Source organism: Scyliorhinus torazame, chromosome 13, assembly GCF_047496885.1.
Source record: "Scyliorhinus torazame isolate Kashiwa2021f chromosome 13, sScyTor2.1, whole genome shotgun sequence".
Taxonomy (NCBI): domain Eukaryota; kingdom Metazoa; phylum Chordata; class Chondrichthyes; order Carcharhiniformes; family Scyliorhinidae; genus Scyliorhinus; species Scyliorhinus torazame.
Window position 1 is genome coordinate 14,160,153 of NC_092719.1, and position 20,485 is coordinate 14,180,637.

General features: G+C 49.8%; 1 protein-coding gene and 1 non-coding gene across 7 annotated transcripts in view; both read left to right on the forward strand.

Moving 5' to 3' along the window:
* Positions 1-20,485, forward strand: part of net1 (neuroepithelial cell transforming 1) — a 226,080-nt gene that overhangs the window by 115,641 nt on the left and 89,954 nt on the right. The window lies entirely within an intron of this gene.
* On the forward strand, positions 8,436-8,635 carry LOC140388697 (U2 spliceosomal RNA). Its single transcript, XR_011934256.1, has one exon. It is a non-coding gene; the product is annotated as a U2 spliceosomal RNA (small nuclear RNA).

The window sequence follows — 20,485 nt, forward strand, 5'->3', positions numbered from 1 at the left end:
AATCCACAGCTAGTTCAACTCCGATCATAGATTAAAGCAGTAACTTGGTTCTCTATTTGGCTCACCTTGCTAGATCAATGGAAAGGTCTACTCTTTACTTTTAAGCTATTAACTAAACAACAAAGCTTCTCAAAAACTCAGTTGATATTCCACAGAACATGTATAGAGTGTCAAAAACAAATATTTAATGCTCCTTCAACTTGAGGGATTTTCCAAACCAGGAAACAAACCTGAAAGTAATAGATAATTGGCACAAATAATGGAAAGTATTGGAAGGAACTTCAGAGATTAAAAAAAACATACTCACGTGAAATAAAACAGCGTAGCCAGGCGGACCAATTGCTTTGACAATGGAATATACAGTAGATAATTTGGATGCATTGTTACAGTAAGAATTATTCTGTTTTATGTTCTGAGTGTTGAGCATTGGGACATTCTGGGTTCCTGTCATTGTGTATTGAAAATCAGATCATTTGGAACCATGTTTAGTCGCTAGCATGTGTACTAACCCAGCTTGTCACTACAAGCAAGATGAGAGGTTTATATATTTTATTTTTGTATTGGGACATTCATGCCTATTTAGCATGTTCTATTTGTATACTTAGTGGTATTCAGTATTATACGTGATAGAGCAGCACGGTGGTGCAGTGGTTAGTGTCATAATATACATCTATATAATGGAGTGCAGACAGGCAGTGATTGACACACAGGATTAACAGTAAGCACACAGAACAGAGCAGCCAATCACCAGACAGGACACAACCACTATAAAGCCAGAGGGCACCAGTTTCCTGTTCTCTCTCGGGACCCAGCCTCTGAGACAGTCAGAGTTAGTGAGCTGGCCAGTGCAAACACCATGTGGTAGCTAGTAAGTCTGGTTAGGCTAGTATCAGGTCTCCAGTCAAGTCAGCATAGTGTCAACCCACAGTTGAACATGTATAATAGTTTAGATGTTAAATAAAATCGTGTTGCGTCTTATCAAGTGTTGGAGGTCTGTCTCTCGCTATACTGCATCTAGTGCAGTCCACATCGACCCAGCCTACCCAACACATCATGGTACCAGTGAGTGATGCTGAAAATTGACGGACCTACCTTGAGTGAATCAGCGTTGATCAGCAAAGAGACGGACCTACCGTGAGTGAATCAGCGTTGACCAGCAAACAGCCATCCGGTGACATGGAAAACTTCCGCCCTCCTCCGTAGCTCCACATCGCCGGCAACCTCGGGCAAATTGGAAGATCTTCAAACAAAAGTTCCAACTCTATCTGGAAGCCACCGACCTCGAGGCCCCATCGGACGCCAGGAAGATCGCACTATTCCTCTCCACAGCCAGGGACCACGTCATCCACTTCTACAACTCCCTTACATTCGCTGAAGGCGAAGACAAGACAAAATTTATACAGTCCTACTGAAGTTCGACAGCCACTGCGACATTGAGGTGAATGAGGGCTTTGAACGGTACGTTTTCCAGCAGTGGCTTCAGGGTAAGGATGAACCTTTTAAATCCTTTCTGACCCATCTCCGCATCCTCGCGCAGTCATGTAACTATGACTCGACCACTGATTCCATGATCCGGGATCAGATCATTTTCGGAGTCCACTCCAATTCCCTTCGCCAGCAGCTCCTGAAAGTCAAGCAGCTCACCCTCACCATCGCCATCGAAACGTGCGTACTCCACGAACATGCTAACAATCGGTACTCCCACATCAGGGTGGCAGAAACGGCAAAGCTAATCTCCCACGAGGCGGAGCAGGTGCAGGCCATTGCACAAATGCAGGGCCTAAGTATTGATGAGAGTGGCCATTCCGCGCACTTTTCCCGGACCCCTGCGCATGCGCGCCACGACCGAGGGGACAGCGAGATGGACGACCAGACTGTGCAGGTGCGTACGTCGTTCGACTGCGCATGCGCGATGGCGTACAGAACGCGTCATGACGTGTCCGAATTGTGGCTCAGCCCATTTAAAGCGGCAATGTTCGGCAAAATCACGACGGTGTCTACAGTGTGGCAAGCTTGGCCACTACGCAGCCCTTTGCAGATCTGCTCCACTGCCCAGCATCCAGCGATCCCAGCCACGGCGCAGAAGCGTCCGTTCAATACAGCAGGCCATGCCAGACTCCGACCCCGACAGCCCAACAGATCCTGATGCTCCATGCCTCAAATCTCCATACCGGGTGGGCATCATTACGAAGCATGCGCTGCCTTTCTCCAAGACAGCGAAGCACCTCCCGATCCTCAGCGTGGATCCCGACGACGAGTGGTGTGCTGTCCTCACAGTCAACAAGGCTCACATCCGATTCAAACTGGACACCGGCGCATTGGCGAACCTCATCTCCAAATCCGATCTCGACACCATCCAAGCGTTCTTCCACTGGCCTGCCAGCTCCTTGACTACAAAGGCAATGCCATAGCTGCCAGTGGCTCATGCCAACTCGGAGTTTCCAATAAGTCATTTAAAGCAACATTGCGATTTGAGATCGTGGGACCTGACAGAGCATCCCTGCTCGGTGCTCGGGCCTGCAAACTCCTGAACTTCGTTCAGTGAGTCCACACCATGTCATACTCACAGGCGACAGCCTCACCTGATGAGAACTTCTGAAATTGATGACATCATCACGCAGTACCACAGCGTGTTCGACGGAATGGGCACACTCCCATACCAATACAAAATCCTGCTCAAACCAAGCGCCACCCCTGTGATCCACGCACCACCTTGGGTGACGGCACCCCTCAAGGACCGCCAAGAAGCCGTCAGGGGAGCTTCGAATCTGCATCGACCCCAAGGATTTAAACCGCAGCATCATGAGGGAACATTACCCGATACCAAAACGAGACGAGTTGACCAGCGAGATGGCTCACGCCAAACTCTTTACGAAGCTGGACGCCTCCAAGGGGTTCTGGCAAATACTGCTGGATGCATCCAGTCGCAAACTGTGCACATTCTATATCCCGTTCGGTCGCTACTGCTACAACCGGATGTCTTTTGACATCATCTCTGCCTCAGAGGTATTTCACTGCATCATGGAACAGATGATGGAGGGTATCGAGGGGGTGCGCGCGGATGTCATAATCTGGTCCACAACTCCTCAAGAACACATCGGTCGCCTGAAGCGTGTATTCCACAGAATCCATGAGCATGGTCTCTGACTCAACAGAGCCAAGTGCTCGTTCGGGCAATCAGAAATCAAATTCCTTTGTGACCACATCTCGCAGCAAGGCGTGCGGCCAGATACTGACAAGGTCTCGGCGATCAACGCCATGAAGACCCCAGAGGACAAGAAGGCGGTCCTCCGCTTTCTAGGGATGGTCAACTTCCTCGGGAAGTTCATTCCCAACAAGGCGGCACACACCACAGCCCTCCGCCATCTCGTCAAAAAGTCGACGGAATTCCAGTGGCTGCCCGCTCATGACAACGAATGGCGTGAACTGAGGGCAAAACTCACCACAGCCCCGGTTCTGGCGTTCTTCGACCCTACCAAAGAGACCAAAATATCCGCTGACGTGAGCCAGGACAATATTGGGGTGGTGCTCCTCCAACGGGATGACTCCTCCTCATGGGCCCCAGCTGCGTATGCCTCCAGAGCCATGACGCCCACTGAGCAACGGTACGCTCAGATCGAGAAGGAATGCCTGGGCCTCCTAACGGGAATCGACAAATTTCACGACTATGTGTACGGCCTCCCAAAATTCACAGTAGAGACGGACCACAGGCCAGTAGTCCACATAATGCAGAAGGATTTGAATGACATGACGCCTCGGTTACAACAAATCCTTCTCAAGCTACGCCGCTATGACTTTGAACTTGTCTACACGCCAGGCAAAGAACTCATTGTTGCAGATGCCCTTTCCAGGTCTATCACCACACCGTGTGAACAAATTGACTTTGTCTGCCAAATCGATGCGCAGGTGCAATTGTGTGCCTCCAACCTTCCGGCCACTGATGAGAGGGTCATCCAAATTCATGAGGAAACGGCCAAGGACCCTCTGCTACAGCGTGTGATGCAGCACCTCACAAATGGCTGGCAGAAGGGACAGTGTCCCCAGTTTTACAACGTCAAGGACGCCCTGATGGTGGTGGACGGTATCCTCATGAAGCTCGATAGGATTGTGATTCCGCAGAGCATGCGAGGTATGGTGCTCAGCCAACTCCATGAGAGTCACCTGGGGGTCGAGAAATGTCAACGCAGAGCTCGAGAGGCAGTCTATTGGCCGGGCATCAGCCAAGACTTTGCCAACACGGTCCTCAACGGCCCCACATGTCAGAAATTTCAGCCAGCTCAACCCAAAGAAACTCTGCAGCAACTTGAGATAAGTGACCTCCCCATGGTCCAAAGTCGGTGTCGACCTTTTCCAAGCCAAGTGGCGTGACTATGTCCTCCTGGTCGACTACTTGTCCAATTACCCAGAAGTGGTGAAACTGTCCGACCTCACATCGAAGGCGGTGATTAAAGCATGCAAAGAAACGTTTGCCAAACATGGAATACTGCTCAGGGTGATGAGTGACAACGGTCCCTGTTTTTACAGCCAGGAATGGTCTGATTTTGCCCGCCTATACAACTTTCGTCACGTAACCTCCAGCCCCCACTACCCGCAGTCAAAAGGGAAGGCCGAAAAAGGGCTCCATATCGTCAAGAGAATACTATGCAAGGCTGCAGACTCAGGCTCCGACTTCAACCTGACGCTGCTGGCGTACAGAACATCCCTGCTGTCCACTGGGTTGTCTCCCGCGCAGATGCTCATGAATCGCACTCTGCAAACCATGGTTCCAGCCATCCATGTTCCAGACCTTGACCACCTCACGGTCATACAAAAGATGCAGCAGTCTCGGGCCCACAGAAATCAGCTTACGACGCTCATACCACAGATCTCCCCGAGCTGGTCCCAACTGATTGTGTTTGTGTGCAGTTGCCTGACGGCGGCTGGTCCGCCACAGTTGTGGTGGTCAAGCAAGTGGCCCCAAGATCGTTCCTCGTCCGCATGGCTGATGGCTCCTTCCTACGACGCAACAGACGGGCGCTGCGCAGAGTTCCACGCCCGCCACCTAACTATGATGTTCCGCCTCTCACAATGCTTCCTCCGGACGTGCCCTACCACGAGGCCACCGATCTACCAGCAATCCTGCCGACCTCTGCGACCACCGCATTGGCGGCGGTCCCGCCTATCCAAGTGCAGGCAGCCCCTGATCCACCCTAGGCAGTCAACCAGAATTTGTCGCCCGCCGCAGAGACTAAATTTCTCGACTGAACTTTTGCACAACTGTTACCTTATCGTTTTGACTTCCATAAATATAGTTTTTTACCGTTTCATCTGCCCTATATCTGCACTAGCAACACCTTCCTGTGTACATAAGGTCATTTTAGCACATTCTGTCTATAGTCACGCACATATACACACCTATACGCACAAGCACCTTAATATTTATTATCTCAACGCACAATACAAAAAAAGGGGGGGGGATGTCATAATATACATCTATGTATATAATGGAGTGCAGACAGGCCGTGATTGACACACACGATGACCAGTAAGCACACAGAACAGAGCAGCCAATCACCAGACAGGACACGACCACTATAAAGCCAGAGGGCACCAGTTTCCCGTTCTCTCTCGGGACCCAGCCTCTGAGACAGTCAGAGTTAGTGAGCTGGCCAGTGCAAACACCATGTGGTAGCTAGTAAGTCTGGTTAGGCTAGTATCAGGTCTCCAGTCAAGTCAGCATAGTGTCAACCCACAATTGAACATGTATAATAGTTTAGATGTTAAATAAAATCGTGTTGTATCTTATCAAGTGTTGGAGGTCTGTCTCTCGCTATACTGCATCAAGTGCAGTCCACATCGACCCAGCCTACCCAACACATCAGTTAGCACTGCTCGGTGCCGGGGACCCAAGTTCGATCCCGGCTCTGGGTCACTGTCCGTATGGAGTTTGCACATTCTCTCCGTGTTTGTGTGCGTTTCACCCCCACAACCCAAAAATATGCAGGTTAGTTGGATTGGTCACGCTAAATTGCCCCTTAATTGGAAAAACATAATTGGGTACTCAATTTATTTTTTAAAAAGTATTACATGTGATAACCTGGATCATTTTCTGAATTGGGCCGAGAGGTTGAGAGTTCAAATCTCACCGTGGCAGGTTGAAATTAAGTTGATAAATGTAGAACTACCTTGAAATATGCGGGACTGTCATTAAAACTGAACTGGATCACTGTTCCTTCAGGAAGGATAGCTGCTGCCCCTACTTTCCCACATGATCTTTCTTTCAGGCGATGGTTATGCTAGGAAGTAGCCTAATAAACCATTCTAAAATTAATCACTACACATGTAGCAATTCAAGAAAGCGGCTCACCACCATCGTCTCAGTCGGGAGGCTAATAAACCTGGCAAACATTTTACAGCTTTGAATTTGTAACAAAACCTTTGTTAGAACATGCTTTACTGGGCACTTCATTATAGGAAGGATATTTATTCCATGCAATAAGTACAGCAAACTTTCACTGAATTAATACGAGTGATGAGAGGTTATAGTTATGAAAAGGCTAGAAAAATAAGAACATTTTCATGAGAATAAAGGTGATTAAGGGGGCTCTCATTGAAGTTATAAAAGGTTTGAAGAATTGTTGTACGATTGCTGCTGATTCACCAATCCATAAAAGCAATAGGTTACAGATATCAGGAGAAGAATTTTATCTCAAGGGGTCATTGGAATATGGAATGTATTTCATAAGCAGAATATAATAGGTAAGCAAAATACTGAGTGTGCTGAAAATCTGAAATATGGGCAAGAAGTTATGCAATAGCCTTGGCGATGGAGGACAAGTGGAATGTAACCACAATGGGGCAGTTTCACCCCACCGCATTTTGTGAAGGGGTGAAGGCAGTGATTCGAGGCAAGATGATACCCTCTAAGGCCCACAAGGTGGTCTCTGAGGATCAGACAGGCTTTGTCAAGGGGCGACAGTTGTCGAGTAACATTGGACGGCTTCTAAATGTGGTGTTGACTGCATCCAGGGGGAAGGTGCAAGATTGAGAGGGCGGAGCAGCAGAGGTTGGTCAAGGCCAATGTGGAAGTGGACCGGTGGTATTCAGCAGCCCAGACTAGGAGCGAGTTAGCGGAACGAATGAGGCTACAGGTGGAGTTCGATCTGGTATCGACAGAGAAGGCAATGGGCCAGCTTTGTCGTTCAAGGGAGTGTTTTATGAGTATGGGGAGAAGGCCAGCCCTCTATTGGCCTACCAGTTGTGACGCAGGTGGCCGCACGGAAGATAATGCAGGCTAGGGTTGGGTGAAGGAAGGTTGGTGATAACCCCAGAAAATATTCATTGGGTATTTGAGGCATTTTATCGGGAGTTGGAGATGTGCGGGTCCCAGCCAGAGGATGCCGAGATGGAGCACTTTCTGGACATGTTAGAATTCCTGGTGGTGGAGGAGGGGAAGGGAGAGGGACTGGATGCGCCACTGGGACTGCAGGGTATAATGGAGTGCATTGGACTGATCCAATCGGGGAAGGCACTGGGGCCAGATGGCTTTCCAGTGAAAGTTTAAGCGTTCTCGGTGGTGCAGGTATCGCATCTCCTGGGGATGTATAATGATTCATGGACACAGGAAATTGCCAGCCACTTTGGCACAGGTATCCATCTCCTTGATTCCAAAGAAGGATAAAGATCTGGTGGAGTGTGGGTCTTATAGCCAATTTCCTTGCTGAATTCAGATCTGAGGGTGTTGGCAAACGTTTTGGAGGGGTGCGTGCAGGAGGTGGTCTCTGAGGATCAGACCGGCTTTGTCAAGGGTCGACAGTTGTCAAGTAACATAGGATGGCTTCTAAATGTGGTGTTGACTGCATACGGGGGAAGGTGCTCAAAGTTATTATTTCTATGGATGCGGAGAAGGCATTTGACTGGCTGGAGCGGAGGTACCTTTTCGAGGCCCTGGGACGGTTGGGGTTTGGGCCTAAGTTCATTTCCTGCATAATGTTGCTCTATGCCAGACATTTTCAAACCCAGGGTCGTGACCCACGGGAAGGTGTCGGGAGAGCCGCAGGGCCATGCGTCGTGGCATCGTGGGAAGTCGGCTGCGACCAGCTTTTAAAAATGTCAGCCAACCGTCTTTCAGAATGCTGGCAGTCCTGCGAGTGTGAGCCTCTCAGCAGTGCGCAGGCCTAGAGCCCAGCGGGACAGACAGCCTCCTGTCAGCACCATGACCCAGGAGCAGACTTCTTTTTAAAATCAATACAGTCTTCCTGCCTGGAGCAACGGCAGAGAAAAGTCACGTGCCCCGAACACTGACGTCATGTGCTCTGGGCTGAAGACAGACTCCTCCATTTTCTTTTAGCAGCGAGCAAGCGACAGGACTGAAGAATTTAAAATGGGTCATTGCATAACAAGGAAGAGAGGGCCAGAGACACAAACAGGCCAGGATCTCAAAACTAAATCTGCTGATCGCTTCTCGGCCTTTTGGCTCAGATCAGTGTAGTATCTGCTCTGCCTTTTGGCTCAAATCTGGTATGTCTCTCTTGTGGGGACCATGAATTGGATTCAATTTGAATTTGAATGGGTATTTGGAGCAGGCGAGGAGCTGGATTCGGGGTTCGCCCCTGACCCACACTCTGAGCCCTGGCTTTGTAACTCAGAAAACGTTTTTTAAAAACTAAATCTGTTGGAGAGAGCAGTTCAGGAGAATCCAAAGCAGACAAAGCTGTGAGCTCCAGGGCTTCTGGTGAACAGCTCATTAACAAGAAACTGAAATCAGGAAAAAAGCAGTATAAAGATAATTTTTTAAAGGATGACTTTATTAATAATACCAATCAGGATGCAAGCCCATGTGTGTTATACACGGGGATGTTCTGATAAATTAAATCTGATTAAAGCCCTCAACTTAAAAGGCAGGGCCGTACGATGGCGCAGTGGTTAGCACTGGGACTATGGCGCTAAGGACCCGGGTTTGAACCTCGGCCCCGGGTCACTGTCCTTGTGGAGTTTGCACATTCTCCCCGTGTCTACGTGAGTTTCACCCCCACAACCCGAAAAGATGTGCGGGGTAGGTGGATTGGCCATGCTAAATTGCCCCTTAATTGGAAAAAATAATTGTGCACTCTTTTTAAAAAAAAAAAAAAAAAATTTTTTTAATTTTTTAAACTTCAAAGGCATTGAAGACTAAGCATGGTGAGTTCAAGGACAAACCTCTTTATTTTTTTAAACAAATACAATATGAACATAAATCGTCAGCTGAGGTTCTTAGCAAAAATATAACATTGTGGTATATCTGGGATTTCCAGAAAGCCCTTGACAAGGTGCCACACAAAAGGTTGCTGCATACGATAAAGATGCATGGCATTAAGGGTAAAGTAGTAGCATGGATAGAGGATTGGTTAATTAATAGAAAGCAAAGAGTGGGGATTAATGGGTGTTTCTCTGGTTGGCAATCAGTAGCTAGCGGTGTCCCTCGGGGATCAGTGTTGGGCCCACGATTGTTCACAATTTACAGATGATTTGGAGTTGGGGACCAAGGGCAATGTGTCCAAGTTTGCAGACAACACCTAAGATGAGTGATAAAGCAAAAGGTGCAGAGGATACTGGAAGCCTGCAGAGTGATTTGGATAGGCTAAGTGAATGGGCTAGGGTCTGGCAGATGGAATACAATGTTGACAAATGTGAGGTTATCCATTTTGGTAGGAAAAACAGCAAAAGGGATTATTATTTAAATGATAAAATATTAAAACATGCTACTGTGCAGAGAGACCTGGGTGTGCTAGTGCATGAGTCGCAAAAAGTTGGTTTACAGATGCAACAGGTGATTAAGAAGGCAAATGGAATTTTGTCCTTCATTGCTAGAGGGATGGAGTTTAAGACTAGGGAGGTTCTGCTGCAATTGTATAAGGTGTTAGTGAGGCCACCCCTGGAGTATTGTGTTCAGTTTTGGTCTCCTTACTTGAGAATGGACGTACTGGCACTGGAGGGTGTTTAGAGGAGATTCACTAAGTTAATCCCAGAGCTGAAGGGGTTGGATTACGAGGAGAGGTTGAGTAAACTGGGACTGTACTTGTTGGAATTTAGAAGGATGAGGGGGGATCTTATAGAAACATATAAAATTATGAAGGGAATAGATAGGATAGATGCGGGCAGGTTGTTTCCACTGGCAGGTGAAAGCAGAACTTGGGAGCATAGCCTCAATATAAGGGGAAGTAGATTTAGGACTGAGTTTAGGAGGAACATCTTCACCCAAAGGGTTGTGAATCCACGAAATTCCTTGCCCAGTGAAGCAGTAGAGGCTCCTTCATTCAATGTTTTTAAGATAAAGATAGATAGTTTTTTGAAGAATAAAGGGATTAAGGGTTATGGTGTTCGGGCCGGAAAGTGGAGCTGAGTCCACAAAAGATCAGCCATGATCTCATTGAATGGCGGAGCAGGCTCGAGGGGCCAGATGGCCTACTCCTGCTTCTAGTTCTTATGTATGTTCTTATTGAATGACAAAGCAAGTGAGATCACGAGGACCAAGCAGGTTTAGTTGTTGCATTAAATGGGGTGGGTCGCGAACGTCAGCCAGCTGGTAAAAATGGGTCCCGGCCAAAAAAATTGGAAAAACACTGCGCTATGTTCCCCGCACTGCCGAGTGTGAGGACCAATGCAGTGATTTGGGGTTATTTTTTGGCTCCATTGGAGCACGAGACAGGGAAACCTGTTACCGTCATTCTTCTTTGCTCTGGCTATAGTGCATCTGCACTTCCCACGTCAAAGGATCGGGAAGACCGAGTAAGGGGAAATAGGAAGCACAGGATATCTCTCCACACGGACGACCTGTTGCTATACGTCTCGAATCCATTTGTGTGTATGGAGAAAATAATGGGATTGTTAGGGAAGTTTGGTTCCTTTTCAGAGTATAAACGCAACATATCGAAGAGCGAGGTATTTCCGGGGAATCCCCAGGCGGGGGGCGCAGACCTGGGAGCCTTGCCATTTAAGCTGGGCATGATGAGAATCAAGTATCTTGGTATTCAGGTGGCTCACGATTGAGCCACAATGCACAAATGGACCTTGGCCAGCTTGATGGATGGGGTGAGCGAGGACCTGATGGGGTGAGCGACACGGTAGCACAGTGGGTAGGACAGTTGCTTCAGAGCTCCAGGGTCCCAGGTTCGATTCCCGGCTTGGGTCAGTGTCTGTGTGGAGTCTGCACAATCTCCCTGTGTCTGCGTGGGTTTCCCCCGGGTGCTCCGGTTTCCTCCCACAAGTCCCGAAAGACGTGCCATTAGATAATTTCTCCCTCTGTGTACCCGAACAGGTGCCGGAATATGGCGACTAGAGGCTTTTCACAGAAACTTCATTGCAGTGTTAATGTAAGCCAACTTGTGACAATAAAGATTATTATTATTATTAAGGGGAGGGCCGCTCTCCTTGGCAGGGAGCGTGCAGACCATAAAATTTTACCTTCTCCCAATGTTATTGTTTATCTTTCAGTCCCTCTCAATCTTCCTCCCCAAAGCGTTTTTTTTTTTAGGGTGGACAGATTATTTTTGGCCTTCGTGTGGGAAGGTAAAACACCCAGGGTCCGCAGAGCCTTTTTGCAGAGGGGATGGAGGGCAGGGGTGTTGGCACTATCAAATCTACTATTTTATTACTAAACAGCGAATGTGGATATGCTCCAATAGTAATGGGGGGGGGGGGAGAGTAGGAGTGGGTGCAAAAGGAGGAGGCCTCCTAAGAGTTTAAAGGCGCTGGTTGCAGCCTCTCCTGTGATACCAGCCAGGTTCAGAGCGAGCCCAGTAGTGGTGGTGGCATCCAGACTTGAAACCAGCTTAGGCGGCACTTTGGGTTGGGGGCATGTTGGTACTGTCACCAATCTGTGGAAATCATAGGTTTTGCCGGCAGGGATAAACGCAACTTCTAGGCGTTGGAGAAAGGAGGGGGTTGAGTGGATGCAGGATCTGTTTGTGATGGGGAGGTTCACGGGTTTGAGGAATTGAAGGAGAAATATCAGCTCTCAAGGGGGAATGAATTCCGGTACATGCAGGTGCGGGACTTTGTTTGAAAAGAGTTTCCTTTGTTCCCTCAGCTGCCGAACCATACACCGTTAGATAGACTGTTATCGGGTGATGAACTGGGGAGGGGAGGACCTCTGACATATATGGGTGGTTGCTGGAGACCGGGAAGGCTTCATTGGAAGAGATAAAAGGGAAGTGGGAGGAAGAGCTGGGAGTGACAAAGTGGGAGGGGTCTGGAGTGAAATACTCAACCTCCTCCTGGGCTCGGATGAGCCTGATGCAATTTAAGGTAGTTCACAGGGCTCATATGACTCATGCACACATGGGCAGGTTCTTCCCAGAGGTGTCGAATAGGTGTTTGAGGTGGGCAAGGGAACCGGCGAATCACGTGCATATGTTTTTGCCCGCCCAAAATTGGTCACGTTTTGGATGTCAATATTTGAGACATTGCTGAGGATTGTGAGAGTGGAACCGTGCCTTTTGGTGGCAATCTTTGGCATATTCCGGAGCTGCTGAAGGGGAAGGGGGCAGATGACGTGACCACTGCCTCTCTGATTGTCCGGCGACAAATCCTACGGGGTTGTAGGTGCCACCCAGGGTGCGGTGAGGTTGTGGGATGTGGCAGAATTTCTGCAAATTGAGAAAATTAAGTTTGCCCTTAAGGTGTTGAGATGGGGTTCTACATGAGATAGAAACTGTTTGCCTCTGTTTTCAAGGAGCTGTTTGTTGCCAGTGAAGGGAGGAGCGGTCTGGGGGTGTAGAGTTAGTCAAGTTTGTCAAAAAATTACGAGCTGTTTGTAATTTGATTTTGATTTCATGAATATGGATCTTTCTGTATGGTTTGGAATAAATTATATATTTTTTTTAATGAAAATCTGAAATAATAAAATGCAGCTGAAACCAAGTCAATGTTTCAAGTCTGTGACTTTTGTCACTGCAGAGAATTGGATAATTTCTTGCAAAGGCTCAGTGTAAAGGAAAGGGCGCAATAATGGAATATAAGTTCCAGCTGACGTATGATGAGTTGGGAGTTTGCGTTTGGTGCTGTAATTAGCATGGTCTTTGATGTTTTCCTCCATATTCATGCTCCATCTTCTGCCTCCTCCCAGTGTGACTGTGAAACCAGTCACTGGGCAGTGCAGTTTTAGGCATGACTTCCAAATCTTCAACCTACTCCACGGTCCCACGGTATTTTACGGGAGCATTATTCAAAGCAGATTGGACACTGAGCCACAGATGGAGATATCAAGGCAGATGACCGAATGGATTTAGGTTCAAGAAGTGTGTCAAAGGAGAACAGAGAGGTCAAAATACGGAGACATTTAGGAGATTCCTGAATTTAGGGCCGGTCATCCATGATGGAGTAGTTAAAATTGGAGGTGTCCAAGAGGCTGGAGTTGCAGAAGCACAGATAACTTCAAGGTCGGGATGGAAGAGGGTGCAGATAGGAAGCAACTCGGCCATGGAAGTGAAAACAAGGATGCAAAGTTTGAAATTCAGGCAGTGCTTAACTTCATGATGCCGTTCACTGAAACTCCACCAACACATCAGGAAATCACCACCTGTTACAAGAAGTAAATACGACTACTGATGTGGCACAATTTTGTTCATATTTATTCTGTTCATAACCAGTGGTGTAAAATATTCTTTGGATGAAGGATTAATAAAATTAGCACCAGAAAGCAAAAGCGCATGCGTTTGTGTCTTTATTGAGTAACCCTACCTATCTTTCTTGCCATGCCTTGTTTAGATTACAGTATGCAATTAGCCATATTGGATATTTAGGTAAATTTGCATTGCACTCATATCCTGGAGAGTATATAAATAATCAAGTTGAAACTTCCGGTTGCGGCGATGCGGAGCTAAGCCGCACGATTCGGCAGCTCCCGCGATCACGGACTTTCGGGCTCTCTAGAAGAGCCCCAACGGGAATTTTTTGAAGAGGTTCCGTGTGGGAAGGGTAGAGTGAGGTCCCCCTTCACCGTTTATGGATCGGACAAGAAGTGAAACGGCCCAAAAAGCGGCGTTGGAGCAGCGGGAGAAGCGAGGGAAGAAAAACAAAATGGTGGCGGCCGGAGATAAAGTGGAAGGCGGGCCGGAGCTGCATGAGTTCATTAAGCGCTGTTTTGAGGAGCTGCGGAAAGAGATGCTGGGGCCTATGCTGTCGGCGATTGAAGGACATGGGATGACCCAGAAAGCCCACGAGGTAAAGATCCAGGAGGTGCAGAAAAAGGTTAATGAGAACGAGGACGAGATCTTGGGCCTGGCGGTGAGGGTGGAGGCGCACGAGGCGCTGCACAAGAGGTGGGCGGGAAGATTCGAAGACCTGGAGAACAGGTCGAGGAGAAAGAATCTTAGGATCCTGGGTCTCCCTGAAGGAGTGGAGGGGTCCGATGCCGGGGCATATGCGAGCACGATGCTCGAGTCGATGATGGGCGCGGTGGCCCCTTCGAGGCCTTTGGAGCTGGATGGGGCACACCGGGTGCTGGCGAGGAGGCCCAAAGCTAATGAGCCGCCAAGGGCGATTGTGGTGAGGTTTCACCGTTTCACGGACAGAGAGAGGGTCTTGAAATGGGCCAAGAAAGAGCGGAGCAGTAACTGGGAGAATGCGGAGATCCGAATATACCCGGACTGGAGCACGGAGGTAGCAAAGAGGAGAGCGGGTTTCAACTGGGCCAAGGCGGTGCTGCACCGGAAAGGAGTGAGATTCGGAATGCTGCAGCCAGCGCGATTGTGGGTCACATTCAAGGACCAACATCACTATTTTAAAACTCCTGAGGAGGCTTGGACCTTTATTCAAACTGAAAAGTTGGACTCAAACTGAGGGTTTGTGAGGGTGGGGGGGGATGTTTGTTGTACACGGGGTGTTAATCACGCACAGGACATGTTCCATGGGCTGGGGGATGGATGGGGATGGGAAAAGGGACTGGGTGAGAAGACCGTACGAGACGGTGGGCGCTGGTGCTGGAGGGTGAGGAGGCTCGGGGGGGACATGAGACAAGGCCGCGACAGGTGCTGCGCCAGAGGGGGCGGGACAGGCTTAGGAAAGCACGGGCTTTTTCCCGCGCTAGGGAAGAACGGGGGGGGGGGGGAATGAAGGAGCGCACACTGATTGGCAGATTCCCACACCGGGGGGGGGGGGGTCAATGGGACGGCGGGGGAAGCCGGGGTCAGCAGGAGTCAGCTGACTTACGGGAGTGCTATGGGGGGAGCAAAAGAGCTAGACACGGGTCTAGGGGGGGGTCGGGGGGGTCGGGGGGGGGTCTCCCGTCTGGGGGACTGGAAGGTGAGGGCGGCGCGGGCACGGGACTGGCCTAGAAAAGGAGATGGCTAGTCGGCGGGGGGGGTTGGGAGGCCCCCCAATCCGGCTGATCACGTGGAATGCGAGGGGCCTGAATGGGCCGGTAAAGGGGGCCCGAGTGTTTGCGCACTTAAAGGGACTGAAGGCAGATGTGGTCATGCTCCAGGAGACACATTTGAAGGTGGCGGATCAGGTCAGGTTAAGAAAGGGATGGATAGGACAGGTATTCCATTCTGGACTGGATGCGAAGAACAGAGGGGTGGCAATATTGGTGGGGAAGCGGGTGTCGTTTGAAGCCAAGAATATCGTAGTGGACAATGGAGGTCGATACATGATGGTGAGCGGTAAGTTGCAGGGGACGTGGGTGGTATTGGTAAATGTATACGCCCCAAACTGGGATGATGCCGGATTCATGAAGCGCATGTTGGGGCGCATTCCGGACCTGGAGGTAGGGAGCTTGATAATGGGTGGGGATTTTAATACGGTGTTGGACCCAGCACTGGATCGCTCCAGATCTAGGACCGGAAAGAGGCCGGCTGCGGCCAAGGTGCTTAGGGGGTTTATGGACCAGATGGGGGGAGTGGACCCATGGGGGCTTGCCAGGCCGCAGGCCAGGGAATTTTCTTATTTCTCCCACGTGCACAAAGCCTACTCCCGGATAGATTTTTTTGTTCTGGGCAGGGCGCTGATCCCGAAAGTGGAGGGAACGGAGTATTTGGCCATAGCCATTTCAGATCACGCCCTGCACTGGGTGGAACTGGAGTTGGGAGAGGAGAGGGACCAACGCCCATTGTGGCGGTTGGATGTGGGACTGCTGATAGGTGAGGTGGTGTGTGGGAGGGTGAGGGGGTGTATCGAAAGGTACTTGGAGGCCAACGACAATGGGGAGGTGGGGGTGGTATGGGAGGCGCTGAAGGCGGTGATCAGGGGAGAGCTAATCTCCATCAGGGCTCATAGGGAGAAGACAGAGGGCATGGAAAGGGAGAGGTTAGTGGGGGAGATTTTGAGAGTGGACAGGAGATACGCAGAGGCCCCTGAAGAGGGATTACTTAGGGAAAGGCGACGTCTCCAGAAGGAGTTTGACCTGTTGACCACAGGGAAGGCAGAGGCACAGTGGAGGAAAACGCAGGGGGCGACGTAGGAGTATGGGGAGAAGGCGAGTCGGATGCTGGCACACCAGCTCCGTAAGAGGATGGCAGCGAGGGAAATAGGTGGAGTCAAGGATGGAGGGGGAGCCACGGTGCAGAGTGCGACAAAAGTAAATGAGGCATTCAAGGCCTTCTATGAGGAGTTGTACAGATCCCAGCCCCCAGCGGGGGAAGAGGGGATGAGATGATTCTTCGACCAACTGAGTTTCCCGAGGGTGGAGGAGCAGGAGGTGGCTGGTTTGGGGGCACCAATTGGGTTGGAGGAGCTGAGCAAAGGTCTGGGGAGTATGCAGGCAGGGAAGGCCCCGGGACCGGACGGGTTCCCGGTTGAGTTCTATAGGAAGTACGTAGACCTGTTGGCCCCGCTGCTAGTGAGGACTTTTAATGAGGCAAGGGAGGGAGGGACCCTGTCCCCGACAATGTCGGAGGCGACGATCTCTTTGATCCTGAAGCGGGACAAGGACCCACTGCAATGTGGGTCGTACAGGCCGATCTCGCTCCTCAACGTGGATGCTAAGTTGCTGGCAAAAGTGCTGGCTACGAGGATCGAGGACCGTGTCCCGGGGGTGATCCACAAGGACCAGACGTGATTTGTAAAGGGTAGGCAGCTAAACACCAATGTGTGGCGGCTCCTAAACGTGATAATGATGCCATCGGTGGAGGGAGAGGCGGAGATAGTGGCAGCTATGGACGCGGAGAAGGCCTTTGACCGAGTAGAGTGGGAGTACCTCTGGGAAGTGCTGCGTAGGTTTGGGTTCGGGGGAGGGTTTATTAGTTGGGTTAAGCTCCTTTACAGAGCCCCGGTGGCGAGTAGTGATGAATCGGCGGAGGTTGGAGTATTTTCGGCTGTACCGTGGGACGAGGCAGGGTGCCCCCTGTCCCCCCTGTTGTTTGCATTAGCAATTGAACCCTTGGCCATGTCATTAAGGGAGTCTAGGAAATGGAGGGGGGTGGTCCGAGGGGGTGAGGAGCATCGAGTGTCGCTCTATGCAGATGACCTGTTGCTGTATGTGGCGGATCCAGTGGAGGGGATGGTGGAGGTCATGCAGACTCTAAGGGAGTTTGGGGATTTTTCGGGCTATAAGCTTAATGTAGGGAAGAGTGAGCTTTTTGTAGTACAGGCAGGAGACCAGGAAAGGGGGATAGACAATTTACCGCTGAGGTGGGTGGAAAGGAGCTTTCGGTACCTGGGGATCCAAAGAGCTAGGAGTTGGGGGGCCCTACATAAACTGAATCTGACGAGGCTGGTGGAGCAGATGGAGGAGGACTTCAAAAGATGGGACATGTTGCCGCTCTCGCTAGCGGGTAGAGTGCAGTCGGTCAAAATGGTGGTCCTCCCGAGGTTTCTTTTTGTGTTCCAGTGCCTTCCAATTGTAATCACCAAGGCCTTTTTTAACAGGGTAGGCAGGAGTATGATGGGTTTTGTGTAGGCGAATAAGACCCCGAAAGTAAGGAGAGGGTTTCTGGAGCGCAGTAGGGACCGAGGAGGGTTGGCGCTCCCGAATCTGGGTGGCTACTGTTGGGCAGCAAATGTGGCGATGATCCGTAAGTGGGTGATGGAGGGAAAGGGGGCGGCATGGAAGAGGTTGGAGATGGCGTCCTGCAAGGAAACGAGCCTGGGGGCGCTGGTGACGGCACCGCTGCCGCTCTCGCCGACAAGGTACATCACGAGTCCGGTGGTGGCGGCAACGCTAAAGATCTGGGGCCAGTGGAGACGGCACAGGGGTGCAATGGGAGCCTCGGTGTGGTCCCCGATCAGCGGTAACCATCGGTTTGCCCCAGGGAGGATGGACGGGGGGTTTCAGAGCTGGCATCGAGCAGGGATTAGAACAGGGGACCTGTTCATTGATGGGACGTTTGCGAGCCTAGGGGCACTGGAGGAGAAGTTTGGGCTACCCCCGGGAAATGCTTTCAGGTACATGCAAGTGAGGGCGTTTGTGAGGCGACAGGTGAGGGAATTCCCGTTGCTCCCGGCACAGGAAATTCAAGACAGGGTGATCTCGGGTGTATGGGTCGGAGAGGCCAAGGTGTCGGCGATATACCAGGAGATGAAAGAAGAGGGGGAGGCATTGGTAGAGGAGCTGAAGGGTAAATGGGAGGAGGAGATTGAGGAGGGGTTATGGGCTGATGCCCTAAGTAGGGTTAATTCCTCTTCCTCGTGTGCCAGGCTTAGCCTGATACAGTTTAGGGTGGTTCATAGAGTGCACATGACGGGGGCGAGGCTGAGTAGGTTCTTTGGGATAGAGAACAGATGTGGGAGATGCTCAGGAAGCCCGGCAAACCATGTCCATATGTTTTGGTCATGCCCGGCACTGGAGGGGTTCTGGAGGGGAGTGTCGGGAACAATATCTAAGGTGGTGAAAGTCCGGGTCAAGCCAAGCTGGGGGCTAGCAATATTTGGAGTAGTGGACGAGCCGGGAGTGCAGGAGGCGAAAGAGGCCGGCATTCTGGCCTTTGCGTCACTAGTAGCCCGGCGAAGGATCTTGCTAATGTGGAAGGAGGCGAAGCCCCCCAGCGTGGAGGCCTGGATAAATGACATGGCAGGGTTTATCAAGTTAGAGAGAATAAAGTTTGTCTTGAGAGGGTCTGCACAGGGGTTCTACAGGCGGTGGCAACCGTTCCGAGACTATCTCGCGGAGCGTTAGACGAAGGTCGGTCAGCAGCAGCAACCCAGGGCGGGGGGGGATGTCTTGCGTGGTGGGGCCGGAAGGGAGGGAGGGGTAAGGAGGGTCTGACTGGGAGGTATTTGAGCAAGAAATACATGGAGGATCTGGAAAACTGACATGTACGGGAGGAATCCAATTTACAAAGTTCTGTAACATATCGTTTTACCATGTTTATGTCTTGCTATGTGCGTTTTCTTTCTATTTGTTACGGGGGGGGGTTTGTTTGTAAGGGTGAAAAATTGTGTTAAAAATCTTAATAAATATATATATTTTTTTAAATAATCAAGTTGAGGTTTCTTGCGTTATGTTGTAACTTTGATATAATGTTCTATATTTTTGTGTTTGCTTTTCTGTAATGGTGCAATTTGTATTTCAGAAGTGTTCGGCTAGTACAATTGAAAACTGATCTCTGGAAATATTTTTAGTTAAACCATACAATGACACAATCAGTGAGCTATGTATAGCAGGAACCAGTCAAATACTGTACTTGGGCGAAAGCTCTCTTGAAGTGCACTCCTAATAATTAGGAGCCTAAAGAAAGGTTTCACTGTGAGGATCAAAGTGAACAAAGGACATTTGTAAAATTAGAAACTCACACAAGTCTGCAAGTTTCAGGTTTCTGTCAACACCTCCATGTATTTGTCATTTTAAGTTAAACCTGTCTTCATTCAGGGAGTTGCCTGGCGTCTGCTTGCATTCAATAGTGCAATAAATCATCAGTCTGTGTTACCTGTGTTGGACCACTCTGGGGAATTGCATGTTGCTTCTTAAATTTCCTGTGCCCACAGACCATTGTTTAATTTATTAAGTATAACAAAGGCAGATTTGGAGGGCTTTCGGCTCCTATTACTTCTCTTCTACCTGCACACATGTTCCTTTTTGAGATGACACATGCTGGAGCAATGTTCCTCTAACATGCTAGACCCTTACCTATTTTTCCGAGGGTGGCACAGTGGACTCATGGCGCCGAGGACCCGAGTTCAATCCTGGCCCTGGATCACTGTCCATGTGGAGTTTGCACATTCTCCCCTTGTTTGCGTGGGTCTCATCCCCACAACCCAAAGATGTGCAGGGTAGGTGGACTGGCCACGCTAAATTGCCCCTTAATTGGGGAAAAAAATAATTGGGTACTTTTTAAAAAAATAATGTTATTTAAGTGTCCGTTCTTCCTCCATGAACTCAGTGTTAGTGTTTCACATTTGATTTTCAGTACTGTCCCCAAACATGCACTTTCCAGCATGTTTATATAGTGCTTTAATTCAGGAGAGGGAGAGTTGAGTTATGGATGGAGAGAGGTATTTGGCTGGAGGCCAGAGTTGGGGGAGTGCCAAGGCCATGCAGAGATTTAAACATGAAGATGAGAATTTAAACTGGAGGACTGGATGCCATAGAGGT